Source organism: Anopheles stephensi, chromosome 2 (genome assembly GCF_013141755.1).
Source record: "Anopheles stephensi strain Indian chromosome 2, UCI_ANSTEP_V1.0, whole genome shotgun sequence".
Classification (NCBI taxonomy): domain Eukaryota; kingdom Metazoa; phylum Arthropoda; class Insecta; order Diptera; family Culicidae; genus Anopheles; species Anopheles stephensi.
The window spans coordinates 9166959-9182979 of record NC_050202.1 but is presented as its reverse complement, the minus strand read 5'-3'; the positions used below and the strand labels follow the sequence as shown (position 1 = coordinate 9182979).

The 16021-nt window shown below is 44.9% G+C and overlaps 1 protein-coding gene and 1 long non-coding RNA gene across 6 annotated transcripts in view; both read left to right on the top strand.

Moving 5' to 3' along the window:
* The window catches only part of LOC118503793 (teneurin-m), a 535466-nt gene that overhangs the window by 294003 nt on the left and 225442 nt on the right, over nucleotides 1–16021 (top strand). The window lies entirely within an intron of this gene.
* Nucleotides 1–16021, top strand: part of LOC118503796 — a 77634-nt gene that overhangs the window by 30653 nt on the left and 30960 nt on the right. Inside the window, exon 2 of the long non-coding RNA XR_004905215.1 lies at nucleotides 15284–15372. This is a non-coding gene — a long non-coding RNA (uncharacterized LOC118503796). The remainder of the gene's footprint in view (nucleotides 1–15283; nucleotides 15373–16021) is intronic.

Below are 16021 nucleotides of genomic sequence, written 5' to 3'. Positions count from 1 at the left end.
TGCTTTATAAAAATGAACGTATAAATAATCTATATTCAAAATTTTATAATGATATTCAACTGTAATATATCTGTTAAACAAGTGAAAGTCAAGCAGACGCTAAGCATAGCCACAAATAACGACAACATAAACAATCCATTTATCATCTCTCCTCAATATAGCCATAGCTCATCGCAAACGGTGCATTGGTGCAATTTTGCTGCTAACGATGCACTTGTGGCTTTATCACCCCGAAAGTCCAGCCGCGCATCGATCCCGGTTATTGGAAGACCTACCGCCGATTCTGGTCACTCGAACCGTGGCCGGACTACCTGCACTCACCTGCTGGCAGCATGTTGCTAAAGACCTTTATCGTCCCATAAAAGCCACACAGTTTCCATAATGGCACAGCTTGAAATCACTTTATTCCTTTCTGCCTTGCCTGTTGTTATGTTTTCACCTTCCCATCCTTTCCTTAACCTGCCTGCTCCTTCTCTACAGCATCAGCGCGGATTCACACAAACCGAAGACTATGATCGACGCCTACCACTGTTACCGTTCGTCGGGGACTTCGACAAAACGGCTCAAAATCGTACGGCAAAGAATGTGCTGCCCGGTCTATCGCTTCTTTCCGCTTCTTTCGCGCTGTCGTTCGTACGCGTCCAGCTCATTATCTGACCGTTTTGCTGCCTTCTCCCTGGTTTTATGGCAACATTCTTAATCCGGCCAGCCGAACCAGATTGAAAGAAATTCCCTTCTAAACGGTCATAATTTGATTTTTATTATGTTTTCTCTTGCTTGTTTCGTATCATCTGCATTCGCGGCACGGGGGTTTTTCTTCAATGATGATTACCACCTCTTTTTCCTTCTCTCGCTCGTCTTCTTTGTTCCCCTCCGTTGAGGGATTCGAGGACGGGTGTGTTATATTTTGAACATGAGTAAGTGCATTACACAGTGGGTAACAGACAAGAAACAATGCGGAACGTAAAGCCAGATAAGAAAGCATAACATTGTTAAGAAACGTTGAACAAATGATCCTTGTTGGGTTGAAAGGAAAGGAGAAGAAAGGGAAGAGAAGGTGAACGAAAATCAATATCCCGAAAAATTATAAACGGAAAACCACCATGAATAGATCCGGGAGCCAGATGAGTGAAAACGGTGGGGCAAACGGGAGGTTCGTTGCTTACCGCGTCGTTCAAGTTTTGTTTTGATTCCCATCGCGAGAAGTCTTTTGTTTGCTCGATCCCCACGAGACCACGAACCCTTGGACGGGATCTTCAGCCATCTTTCGACGGTCTCATCCCAGATCATCTTTCGTTCTACGTACGGTTCGGTTCGGTTCTGGTGATGAGTGATTTCAATTTTTAGCTACGCTTTTCAGCCTGGGCAGGGCCCGTCTTTTCGGACATGGCCAATGGACAAGCCCACGGGCAAGGCTAGATTTAGCGGGGTTGGGTCTCGTGAAGGATTCGTCACGGACACCGCACGAGACACCCAACGCAGCGAAGCACCGTGCCCGGTCGGTGCACGTCCTTCACGTCCGTCTGATAGACCATGGACCGCCTCGGCCCACTTTGGACCGGGCATGAAAAACTTGGCGTAAGAAGAAACCCGGCCCGGTCGGAGATCATATTAAACTGAAATTAAAAAAGGCACAATAATGAATGTCTCAGTCGCGGCCGAAATTCAATCCAAACACCTTCGTACCGCTCGTGCTCGTGGCTCTTCACTTCGCCCCGCAGACGGAAAGCGATCGGGGCTTGTGAACATGGATTTGATGGCGCACCACCAACCGTGCGCAAACTGCGTTTGGATTTGTTCCATAAAGAAGAAAAAAACAGAGTGAACCGAAAACTTCCGATAAACTGTGGCGGTGCACGGTGAGACAACTGAGGGACAGAAAATAAAAATAAAAATCAACCATCCAAATTATTTCTAAATAATTTGCTAAAAAGACCAACTGCCAATGTATTAATGGTAATAATAAAATATTTTTATGGATGAAAAAATTAAATGATTTTGTTCATTCCCGCTATGTTTTCTTTTTCTTCTTATTTTCCTTCCATTGTTCTTTTTCCATTGTTGTTCTTTTTATTTCTAATATTTCTTTCTTTCTACTTCTCTTACCGGAAACTTCTTCTCCTTTCATCTTTAATTCTTTTTAATCTCCTTTTCCATAGTTGCTTGTGCATATGTTTCCTTTAATTTTTTTTCTTTGTTTTCTGTTTTTGTTTCAAACAAACTATTTCTTAAATAAAAAAATAAACCATGTCGTTTTTCAATCTTTCCTCAAAAAATGATTTTAAAACAATCTTTTCACTTTTGCATATAAAAGTTGTTTTATTTAAGGACAGTTATTGACGCCGTTTTAAGTGACTCTACAGAAAATTTGTACCTTTTACGAGTTTTTCCAAAGTAGGGACTCTTAATGTGGATTAATTTCAAATAATTAAAAACACAAGTCAAATGTCCTCCCACTTACTGCTCTTTGTCCCACCGTGAAGCGGTGGCATTGAACGATCTAGCGAACGTTTTGTAAAATCTCCCAAGCACCAGCATTCGATCAGTTTCGTTCTGTTTCGGACTAACAGACCCAAGAAAAAAAAAATACTTACAAAACCGATTCTCAACCTCAGAAGAAACCGTTTAATGCGTTTGGAAGCGTTTCGAGCTGTTTTGTGTATTTTTTTTTCATTACCATTTTTTCATGGCCCTCTCCGAACCTCCCCTGTCCCACCCCGTTGCCCCATCCGGCACAGGTGAGGAAAGATGAATGACATTCGCACAGCGGTGATCCCGAATTAATGATGGCACCGTAGCCTCGAACATTTCGGTCATAATTTCCGTCGCTCGTCTGGGGCCATGTTTTGGGCGGTACAAAATCAAAACACTCTCATCCCGCTCGATTCCACTTTCAGCTTGAACATTTCTTCTGAAGCGGTTTTTTCCCCTCGTTTTGAACCCAGTAAAGACTGGGACTTGTTTAAGGTGGCTGGAAGCTTACCGTATCCGAGGTGCCGGAGTAAATGAATTATGGCGACATGATGGAGCGGACCCATTGGCGTTCGATGTAGTGTTTTGACAAGCCACGGAAAATTGATTTCTTCTCATCTTTTCGAGACGCGCTGGGAGTTCCGTGCCGAGAGCGTTCGGTTGGGGTTTTTTTCCCCCCCTCCTCCGACGATGTGCTTTATTGCCTACGATCTGGACAACATTATTTGGGATTGTAAAAGAAACAAACGCTACAGTCGGTGAGAACTATTCGCTGATGATCGTTTAAAGCGTGTTATTACGATCGTAAATGTGTAAGGTTGTAAAAAAATACTGTAAGTTATAAACTGATTCCGCTTAATGCACGAGTGCAACAATGTTGAGATCATCAGGTTTTGAGCAATAATTTGCGAAAAAAAATCGGGAAGCTGTGTTACGAGTAAAATATAATGTGCTCCAGCACTTCAAACTTCATACTTGCCGATTTTAATCCTTCTGGCTATATCATTGGCTCTTTGGCTTCCTGTCACCTAATGTTGGAAGGCCTGAGATAGTAAGGTTACGTTAACCAACATTTTAGCTTTAACAATGAGCATGTCCAGTATAGTAAAGAATATGAGGCCAAGAATGTTGCCTGCGCAGGAATTTTTTTCTTCAGATTTGGACTAGACAAGGTTATGTAGCTTGAATAACCTGTTCAGCTTTCGCCTATATAAGCCGGACTAATCTACCAACCTTTCCGAGGTCCTTCAAAAGTTTTTCGGGCTGGACCTTATGTTGGTGGAATAACTGTAAAGACTCTAGCTCCTCTAGTCACGTGATGTTGGATGTCCTGCGACAGTTCGTACTCGTATTATATGTTTGAGTTTTCCATTTGGATGTGAAAATATTTAACCATACAATAAAATAATTGCTCAATCAAGGAACGAAACAAAGTAAATTACTCTCTTCATATTATATCATCCTGAGTGAGTCCTCCATAGACCCCTCCATAGACTTCCAACAGAGACTGCAAATACTCACGCTCTCGTTTGCTCGTAACAACTTTCAGCTACTTCTTTTCTTCCTCTTTTCATTAAGTTAATTGAATTACCTTCTTAAGCCTCACATACCGGTGCGGTTGGTTGAGCCTTTGTACGAGGGATTCTTTTACTAGTTTCCTGTGCTTGCCCATCTACCTGTGCATGACTTTCCCGAGATGGTTCCGATGCAGGCCACCCAACAAACAAACAGCAAATCACAAACCATCTCTAACCAGCCGGTGAAATGGTTAAATATAGTTTACCCGAGCCCGAGAGTCAAAGAACAAACTGTGTGTGTGTATGGACTACTTCCACCAGCCGGAAGTTGAGTGAATGTCTAGCGTTTTCCACTCTTTTCCATTGGCTTCTACACATCGCGCACGGAGGTTTATAAAATAAAACTCTTCAAGACGCACCACTTCCGCGCGTTGGTCGCTTTTCAATAATACAAAGTGCTCCCGGTAGAGGGAGCCACACATGCCACTCGGGCGCCCTTCGGACCACAGGCGAGCGAGCGTGTGCGGGCATCAAACATTCACCTTGCAACTCGAGGGTATGTTTTTACAATTTAATTGCACTGATTGCTTACAATGGGCCAGCTCTGTAGAAGCAAGAAAAAAAATCCCCATCAAACTCACTCGACCGACGGGAAGCCTCATCGGAGCAGCAAAACTGCATCCTCATAATTGACCGTTCCGATTCCGAACAAAGAATCAAGAACAAGGATTCAGGTTTGAGAACGCTGTAAAGGGCACAAGCGGGCCGGTTAGCCATAGTAATGATATGTTTACTTTTCCATCCAGTCTGGTTGCAGTGGTTTCGATGATCCACGCAGCAATTTTCATCATTAGACGACTCCTGTGTGTGTTTTTGTGTGGAGGATCATCCAGCATCAGCGCTGGGGGAGCGAATTATGATTTTTGATTTTTAGATGGCCCAACTCGTGGTCTTGCTCGGTCTCCGGGGAGCAGCAGCAAAAAAGGCAAGAAAAGCTGAGCAATGCGGAAAGTGAAGTAATCAGTGTGGGTGAACTAAATGGATTCGATTCCTTTCCCTTTTTCTCTCTCTCTCTCTCTCCTACGCGATGGATTTGCTTCAGTGCTATTTCATTACTACAAAGCAAAAAATCTTGCTCCTCAGTAGAAGATCCATCATTTGCATTTGCACAAGATAAGACAATTCTCCCAACGGGAGGCCTCCCGGTCTGTGGATGAGATGCAATTTAATTAAGAAACCATTTTTTTTTTTCACCCATAATTACAACCCATTCCGCGCTAATCCAATCTACTGCGCGTGGAAGTGAGCAGTCGAGTAGATGGGAATGAACTGCCTAAAACGGGAAAAATTGTTCGAGAGGGTCCTTGGGCGATTGTTTACAAAATCTATCCGCCAATCAGAGATTCCTCCGGGAATATGGGAGTGGGAATGGGTGGACAGCGCTTTTAAAGATTAGGTAAGGTGGATCCATCATGCCGGTTAAAGAGTTTGAAGTTGAAGTTGATTAATTGCTTCGAGGGAAACGAAAAGGTAAATCAGTGAAAACATTTTAACGATAATTCTTGCCCAAGTCACACTTGTTCTCAACGTTTGGGCGTACATTATCTTTAGCAAAATCCAATTTCTCACAACCTCTCGAGGACATGAAGCTTGATAAACAACACCGTGCGAACATTTCGTAGAATCAATTGCAATTTCCAGGCTGCAAATTTTCCACAACAACCAAAAAAGCAAAACTTCCCGCAGCACGCACTTTCCGGCTCGCGAATGTGTGTGTGTGTCCCCGTGGGCTACCCAGGCTGAAGTTCATTTATGTCACTCGCCAACGCACCGAGACCGATTTCCAGCACATCGCACCGGTTTGCATCACCGGCGGGCGTACCACGGCGTACTAAACATAAACATGCCGCATTATGCTTATCTTCATGAGCCGGACAGTTATTTTCCATTTTCGGGGGCTTCATGTCCTTCAATGGGCCGGACGAGATCTAATTGTCGGACATCCGTCGCCGGGGTTCTGTGTTCATTGGGACGGTGATTTTTGGCAGAACAGTGAATCGAACATTACCTGACGTCGGGATGGACTGGATGTCCGTATCCGTTTGCCGTAAAGCATCGCCCAAAATTACCAATCAATTCGTGGTCAACATTTGATTCGCTGCTTTGGGCAATCGTTCCCTACGCGGGGCCCGTATTCCGATACGCTTGCTGGCGGGTATGAGACATGATGTAGCTCATTGCACGAGAAGGATCGATTTTGGGATGGAGTTCCGAAATTTTGACACTTCAGGAAATATTTCTTGCAAAGTCTTTATTAAGATTGAAAACACTTAAAAGGTTCCTTAATCAGTGCCGGAAATTTATAGTTTGAGCTAAACATTTTCAAAAGTACTGCTCTAGTTGATAAGAACCTCAAAAAGAGCAAAGAAATACCTTCTCCCAAACATGTTGTCCTTTCGTAACGATATGCTTCCGGAATTCAACCGTGACTGTTCATCTGGCCGTATAGGTCTGGCTCCTGTCTAGGAATCTACAGCTACACAGGACTTTACAGACCACAGAACACTCAAGCTCGGATGCTTTGGTGCTGGTTAGTCAAGCAATTGCGATAAAAACCCGACAGCCTCTGGAGTAGGCATTGCCCCAAAAGCCAACCTGCACCGGCAACCGGGAACCCCAGAATGCTGATGAGCACCGAAACGTTTTGACGAAAGCAGGGAAAATCTTGATGTCTGTCTACTGTTGTTCCGGTCGTTGAACTTATTTATCGAGGGAAACTACCAAATTACCTATCCCAGGTTTGCAATCTGTTCTAACTACCAAGCAGAGAGAGAGAGAGAGTTTTCTTCGGCCGGTACGTAATTAATTAATGGCCACGCTTCAAAGCAACAAATGAATGGACAAAGAAAATTGCGCTTTTCATCCACTCTTTGTTGTGCAAACTATCACCGAAACCCATCGTAAAATCGCATAAAAGTCCTACCGGGGGATAGAAGGACCACTTCCAGTGGACAGCATTACGAGCTGACCGTATCGTACCGTTGTTGTTGGCGTAAGGATCGAGGCAAATTGTGTTGAGGGCAAGTAGTTTAAGCAATGTACAAATATTGACCAGACCGTGGACACTCTTGGGCTGAAAACAACAATATAAAGATTCGACCGTTAGAGCCAGAACCCTGCACCTTACCGAAAAGGGATCCGCCGGTGGGAATGTGTGTGTGTCCGGTGCAGTTATCCTGCAGACGAAATCACACCCAGGAGGTTAAACCCTCGGGAGTTTTGAGGGCCATTTGCAAGGTGGGCCCCTATTCTGGGCAAAGACACACACACACTCAGGCACAAATAATCGTAATCGGACACCACTTGACCTGGCAGATGACCATGTGAGTTTTCCCTGGCCCTTGTTGGGTAGTGACATCGAAGGTAAGGTCATTTTTAACACAGCCACCAGAGGGCAACACATCTTGGCGGTCTTTCCGGGCTCATTCGGAAACGGATCATGGCGAACCTAAAAGCAAACTTCGCAAGCCAAGAAAGCGATACGAGCGTTGCCGTAAAGAAAAGCCGGGACTTCGATAACAGCCGAACAGTTCCGAGATTGCCTAGGGATTTTGCCCTGTTTGCGTCATTTATTGATTCGACGACCGAGAAGGAGAGAACGCTTCTGGAGGCGTTCGCGGTCGCGCTTACAGGCAAGAAAATATGTGTCTATTATTCGACGATTCCGATGCCATGTTGTGGAAAAGTTGCCGAGGCGCGCGATCGATAGCGACATTCCGAGCGACTTGGACCATGTTCAGCCTTGGGGACGGGGGGAAGCTGTTTCAATGTCCCGATGGTGATGGCATTAGCGAATGACACTGAACACATACACGGTGCAATGGAGCAACGGCGGCAATCACGGTCGAACGGACCAATATCCGAAGGGTGACATTAATTAATTATTTTCCCGTGTCTCCGTCGGTCAAGCAAATGTTCAGCCGGTGGGACATTGGACCAGGATTTTACTTTGTGCTAACACGTGTCCGCACGTGTGGTCAGTGCTCGGCGTAGACGTGTAAATAGACCGTGAAAAGGCAAGATAAGGCTGGTCGGTCATAAATGGAGACACCGTCATTTGGATTCCTTGAAGACATTCAATGTCGTGTCGTGTAAAACTTAGTCCTTCTTCTGAGAATTTTCGATGCTGATTTCCAAATTCTTGACCTATTCGAGTAATGAAATATTGGAAAATACTCATAAAACTTTCGGGAACATTACAGAGAAATTATAACCTGCATGTACCTACATTAAATACTGTTTCATTATTAAACACAGTTCTCTGTGTTCTGTCGCTGCCACTCGTCGACGCTCGGTGTAATCTAAATCAAATACTGGCCCGTTTGTGCATCTGCATCACGAGCGCAATCGCATGTTTACACGTTGATAAATTAATCAGCAACGCTTCCCGGGAAACCAAATATCGTCCGGACGTTTCACTTCGCCGAAAAACTGGAACCCGGTTTTTCGGACGCGTCCTATTGTTCCACATAATGGACAGTTTCACATTTACCATCGGAATCGGAATCGTAGCTCCGGAGTACGGTGGTCATGGTTTGTACCACACCACACATCAAACATCTGATCCGTAGAATTTTGAATGCCGGACTAACTAAATCTACTCTGGCACTGGCACTGCATTTCACCGGACCTTTCTTCTCGCGTGTGTGTGTGTCCAACCTGGTTACCTGGTACAGTTTTGGGGGATGGAAAAAAAGTAAAAGCAACCGTTCGATTTCTCGTTGCTTCAGAAAAATATTGCATATTCTCTGCGCAATGTACAGGTTATACAAGCGGGGTCACGTACTGGCGAAAGTGGTCGTCGAAATCCCATATTGACCTTTCGGTAGATTTCGACGGTCCGCTGCATGCCAGCTATCACAAATTCAATCACTTAACCTGCGTCACTTACGCCCCGAAACGATTCGGGGCTGGGCAACGTAACGGCATTCAACGACATCAAAGATCAATTGATTATGGATCAACATATTCGTTGCTGGCAGTTACATAAAGTGGGGTACTCGCTCGGTTGATGTAGGTTCGGGACTGAAAAGCTCCCAGGGAAGAAAAAAAAGGGAAAGGTTTTGGAGCCGTTCGAGATGGACGAGAGTTTATTTCGCTGGAAGGTGTTTAATCTCGATTTTCCCATACTTTGGGTGTATAATTACTTACTGCTAGTGTGAAGTGCACTGTGATCAGGAAACTTTGCTGGAAGACCTACTAGTTTTGTTCTTTGAAAAAAATGGTAGTGACCTTCGAGGGCCTGTTCAAAATCAACTCAATTTTTCCAAGTCTCAATTACTCTTACTAAACTTGATATTTAATTTATAAAAGATGTAGAACAGCTTGTGGACAAAGTAATTTACCTAGACGTTGGACAAGCTCAACTCCAAATGCGCTATAAATAAATCGATACAAAATCCCTACCCAACACACATGTCCACAACTGTATGTGTGCCGCTGCCACCTAATGTCATCTGTGAGCCGAACGTCGTGCATCTAGCGTACTAATCTCCAAACTCAATCTCGCGCAACTACTCCCTTTTCCATTCTCCACCTCATGCACTACCCCCATCCATCCATCTATCCATGCGGCCACACAAATATTCGATGTCCGTCGCCGACGGTTTGGAGCGGCTTAGAGGAAAAATAAATTTAATCTCGAAACGCCCTCCCCGAAATTACCGATTCTGCAACTGCCCCGACATCCAATTGGGCCGCTGTCGGAAAACGCCGGCCCGCACAGTGACACCCAGTTCAGCGGAGGCAACTGTCGCGGTATGCTCGTTATTGGACGATTGAATAATTGAAAATTGTTCTTATGAAACTTTAAATCACAGCAAAATCCGTCGCCTACACCTACGCCGGAGTTGACAAGCGTAGCGCCCGACGAAGGTTTGATCTACGGAACCAGCTGGCACTAATGTGTATCGCTTTGTTGGTTGCAGCAGATTTATGCCCGCCACTAGCCTGCCCAGCCCACCAGTTCCAGTGGTCGATGAAAACGGGGCCAGTAGTGTGCACCGGGAACGACAGCATCCCGCCAGTAGGCCGTACCAGAGCCACTACACGACGAAAAATCACCTTCAATCGGGTAAATTGTTGTAACGTTTTGTTCCATTTACAGCTTCGAACATCAGATCCCTCGACCCCACCATCGGTGGGTGGGCGAAACCGTTGTTTATTAGCGCTGGAGCATTCGGCAGCTCGGGTTGTGGATTGAAAGCGCCACGAAATGGAAGTTGAAGTTGAAGGTGAAGGCGGCACTAGAAGAGAGGTCGCTTATTTTATGATTCATGCTCTTTGACTTCGAGCGGGAGTCTTTGGAGTTTGGAAGTCTCGGCCTACAGTGAATGGCGCTTGTACCGTACCGTATGAAGAAACTCGCCCGGGAATGTTTCGTGATGCCTCGGGAGCGAATCAACCATAGAGTCATCATCATCATCATCGTTTTCGTTGGATAACCTCGGAGTGATGTCGCGCCACATACGTTTTGCCTCTCGAGGAGGCTCTTGGCAACCAACAAAAAACACGCGGCAACTTATAATGCCAATAATGGTTCATGTTGAAGGGTTTTTCGCGTCACGATTTCGATGAGCTTTGTGTGCCCTCGCACAGCCCGTCTAAAGCCCACCTAATGTTGTGGCTGTGTACTAGCGTAATCGTTGTTTTGTAAATTAATTGCTAACAATTATGATTCGATCAGGCTCTCCCCGTGTGCTCTGGAGCTTGCTAGAGAAGAAGCGGTTTGCGTAAAGGTGGTCGTGATTGTTGCTACCCAGCACAGTAAAAAACCAACCACCAAGCGATCTTCCCAAGTACTGCAGTGGTGAAGTGCAAGAAGATGCAGCGCATAGCATCCCATAAAACCTTGATGATATTTTCCCCCCTTAACGCTCACTTCATCTTGTTTTTTTGTTCCGCTTCCAAAGTAAAGAATGGAATGGATGTGAATTGTGGCGCGAACATGTCAATACATTAATTACCGGGGAGGTGTGGTGTGTGCCGGTGCGAACAAAAAACCTCGCCAGCATCAGAAGACATCAGCTGCCAGCAATTTATCGGCGATCCTTTTTGTCGGTCAAAGTAACGACAAAGTAAGATGGAGAATGGAGAATTGCTTGTTTACCTTTTGTATGTTTCTCTCCGGTATGGCACCGTTTTCGAGGGGGTGGGGGAGGGGAGGGGTAGTGCATATGTTTACTTTATGAGTGGCGCTCATCGCATTGTGCTAAGCTGCTGACCTTAATCGAGCTACCATTAATCGATCGAGACTGACAGGAGGGTTGAGAAATGGGGGTCACAAAGGGTGATCGAAGAATGTACCTAGAGAGTAAATTACCTTCACTTCTTTTTAATAATCTTGGCTTCTGATGTGCTAAGCTACACTTTGATTTATTGACAACATTCCAATAAGTAAATTAGATAAAGGAACTTTTTACAGTGTACTTAAGATCTTTTTCACTGTTTGGTGGAGTTGTGCACAGAAGTTCGCTTCATCGTATTTGAAGCGATTAGAGGATTAATTCTTATTCTTCAGGCTTGACCTGTGAGTACTGGATTCCTCGACTTTAATTACACACGAAGCTGGATACTCAGGCAGTCTTAAGTATGGAGATACAGTATCTGTAAAGGATTTGATACTAGGTGCTACTGTGTCCTACAATTCTCCATAATATGCCTGAACAAATAAATTATTCCATGAGCTTATTATTTATGTTCTTGCTAACTTAAGGATTGATTGGATTTCTTTATAAAAAAAACATAATCAATCGTATGTTGATTCTTTTCAATGTAGGGATTTCTTCGTTCGTGTTTGCGCCTTAAGGTAGGCAACCAGTGGAACACACTTGAGGATGAGGAATGAGATCGTGTACAGAACTAGACTAATGTACAGACGATTTAAGCTATCACTAGTGAAATAAGGATAGTTGTGTAAAATTGATGGCAAATAAGATTGTCTTGATACAACCATCGTCCAAAAACAAGCTAGAGAATCTCAAGGTAAATCCTTAATTTCTCGAAACATTTTAAAATAAACAACAAAGCGGACCGGGTCAAAAACGTACAATCATCATTTATTAGACGAAAATCGGAATAATGTTCCTAATGATCCTCACCACATCATTATCAACATCAAATTCACGATTTTGCCCTTTCTTTGAAGCAACTTATTCAAATAAGCCCTTAAAACCCTCAATCCACCTGGCAGTAGATCCGTTTGTTTGTTGTTTGCTGTTTGTTTAGTTTTTTTTTTTGCTCCATTCGTTCCATTCGCCAACTAAACCGAGAACCCAACAATTTCAACACCTGAGCTTCCTAATGAACCCTCCTCCGGGTAATGGATACAAATGTCTCTCTTCGCTACATTTTCCCGCAAACAAAAACGCTCATGCAATCAGCAAATGCATGTGCATTATTAAATCCACCACACAAAACGCAACCTGCACCACATTAGGCAGCAGGAATGGGGAGCGTTCCGTATGAAGCGCAACAAATCGAAGCAACAAACCACGCTCCCGGCTCACGATCGAGCCCGGTAGCACGTAATCGCACGGCACGCTGTATCGCCTCACAGTGCGCCGAGCACCGGACAAATGGATCAGTGCCAGTCGCGCGCACGTTACACGTTCGTCACTGCACTACAGGCCCGGACTGTGTACAGCCGAACGAAGCGGAAATGCTGCTGCAACATTGCTAAAGTGAGATAAGTAGGGCTGATAGCGGGAGCGATAGCAAAACGGGAAAGAAAATATTATTTGCCATTCATTGAGCAGCTATCTGGGCGCGATAAGCGGATGGGAAGCTCACTCGCAACGCACGCACACGGTCCGACAACATTTGGTCTTGATCTTTGTAGCGTTTCGCACGGGTTAGGAAGGATTGGTAGCTCATCCTCTTCCTTGTCAGTAGAAAACCTTCCGAAAGGAGCAAGGAATTACTTGCCTTTTAGTTGAAGCCCGAGCGGAAACAGAAGCAACAAAAAGTTTGCATTTATAATGGGAAAAATGATCTCATGCAAATGTGCAACCATGCAGATGCACGCCCGGCTGCTGGCATAATTCTCATGGGCCAATCTCACGCAAGACGGGACGCACTTGAGTTTTAGGGAAGCAACCCCTAAAGCCACACATTGGGTGTGGTGAACCGCTCATAATCCTTGGAGAATAAGGATCTAGAGAAATGATTCAAGCGGCAGTTAGTTATGAAAAGGGCTTCACATATTTTGAATTATTTATTTGTTTAATTAGTTTTTAACATTTAAATTTAAAATTTATTTTAGATAAATGTATCTTTACTTTTTTGCGAAATTCCCATTTTTATGCTTAATTTTTATATAAAATTGTGAAATGGTTAATTTTTTTGTGTATGCTGGCATGACTTTCCTAAGAAAGGAAAATGATCTTTTTTCTGCGCTTTAATCGTCCTTTACTAAACGCGTTCCATGGAGCACACTGAATGAGCAGCAAATGTACATCATCAGCCCTCTCTTCCCATACCGCTCCCTTTCCCTCCTCCCTTCGCACTTTAATGCAAAATGCCCATGGCTCCTCACCCTGTCCTACCGTCCTTGGACCGAAGGGTACCCACCAAGCCACACTCAGTAGAGCAAATTACATTTCTATTATTTGTTCGCTTCCATTCGTACCTTGAGCCGGTGTTGTGTCAGGGCCGTTTTTGAGGTGTAACGCTTACACCGCCCACTACCCACAAACCCCCGCTCTCCTCCACCATGTTTACTTTTCCCGTTTTCACTACACTTCCGTTTCGCCAAAGTTGCTTGTTCTTCGGTTCTCACTGCTGCTGCTGCTGCAGTATCACACACACACTTTGTTAGACGCACCATTATTTTGCATCTTGAAGTTCGGTTTCACGATGTTTAAGTTTCCCTCCTCGTTCTGTGCCGTTGTTGCCGATTCTTTCGAGTACCATTTCCGCGTCCTTTCCTACTGTGCTCAAACAACAAGAAGCAGCAGCACAACAACAACAGCGAACCAAAAACAAAAAAAAGACTCCCAATCCAACGGTGCTTTGATGTTGAACTTTATTTGTTCATGCTAACTTTTACGGTAAACTTTAATAAAAACGCACGCCAGCGTTACCGAGATGCTTAATGCTCACCGCTCTCATGATGCCCACCATTATGTTTATGCCCTGCGAGAGCCTGGTGGGAAATACTACTCTGTTGATGCTGAAGTCTTGGAGAGCTTTCCGGGGGAGGGGGGGGGGGAACTGTGAAGCAACTAAAGCCAGTGACGTTGGTTGCCGATGTGATAGAAAGAATGCCCGCTTTTTGGAGAAGTTTTCTTCCTAAAGTACCTCAACAGCTCAGTAGTGGGGTAGTGGGTAAAGAAAGCCGAAGATGATGTTGGCCGAGCGCTGGGGTAAGCCTGGGGACCGAAAGAAAGTCATCGCGTACAACATTCCACTGTAGCTGTATGCTCGGGAGCCACTCGGAAGTTGGCAGATAATAATTTCTAATGTAATTATCCTTCCAGCAGCAGCAGCAGCAGCACAATCCTCAAGTTGCAGTTGCCGTTCAAGATGGCGGCTGCAAGACGCACGCACGGTGGCTTGCAGCAGTACACGAGAGGGGGAAACAAAAAACTTCTCCTCATTACGACAACGGCTAAGTACCCCGGGAGGAAAAAGAAGAAACTGGTCCCAACTGTGGTACTGGCGGGAGGCACTAATGGCACATAACCACCGAGGAACCACCGTCCACAAACAGACATTGTGCGGGTGAGGTTCGAAGAAAAAAAAAAAACGGGCCGCCCGGTGGAAAACTTTAAACACTTCAACAAAGAACATTCCGATGGAATGTTCAACTCCCGCGCGGGCCCATAGATCACCCGGTACTCGGAACACCCGGGTGCGGGCGGTTTGCCCGGGAATTCGCACAACGAGTGCCTAATGACGCTTTGCTACCCGAAAAACCGCAGGGATTTTGTTGTTGTTTTTTTTTTTTGGTCTTCGCTTGCTTGAGACTTGATCTCTTTTTCTTGGAGAGATCAGTAACGCCTGGTAGCCTGGGAGTCATGCACTACTACTCTTCAAACCCCGATGGGGAGATCTTCGAACCGGCTTCTAATTGAAATGCTGTGTTGTTGTTGTCGTTGTTGGGAGGAAAAGTTTTTCGCGATTGGACCACATTTCTGCGTACCTCTGGAACTAGTTTTGTCTTACGGGGCGGACGGATTGTGCGGATGCGTTTGATTAAAATTACTCTCATTTTCTTCCTTCTTTATTTCCAGGTAAGACACTCGGGAGGAACTCTTTCGGTCTTGGTTCGCGGAATGGATGCATCTATGAGGACTTGAATGGTATAGGAACTGGTGCCAAGGTAACGCAGTTGTTATTCAGATTTTTAACAGATACTTGCGGAAGAGAAGGAAGATCGTTAATAGCCCATGCTTTAAGCTCACGAAGACGCGATCTCCCTAGCCAACTCTTAAACGCCACAATACTATGCCCCAACCGAATCCCTTTGCTTCGCCAATATTCAACTTTAATCAGCTAAGTATTCGCTTACGTACAATGCCTGCTTCATCTCAATATTCATCACATAACCCTACCCTCGAAGAACCTGCCCAGCGTGTTCCTACCTAGTCATATGCATTGTTAATGACAAAGGCTTTCTCCCTGCCAGCTCGTCCCAATAAAATAAAACACCAACACCAGCCCAAATGCCCAAGCATTTCTTTGCCACTTTACCAAAAAACCTTTCGCACTTGAACTTCTGACCCAAGTTGCCCATTGCATTAAATGTGTCGCCGAGAGAGAAAGAGAGCACACGTAAAAAAGTGTCACACACCTTTAGCTCCAACAAACGCAAACCGAACCGAAAAGCCCTTTTCGAGCCCGGAAGAAAATATCCCGAAGGGTATCCGGGAGTCGGTACCTAGTCCAACCCACCTGGGCGGCTCGCTCATGTGAGTTTCATGCCGTTTCGTGTTTCGTCGAGATTAAAATGTAAATAAAATAATGAGCCC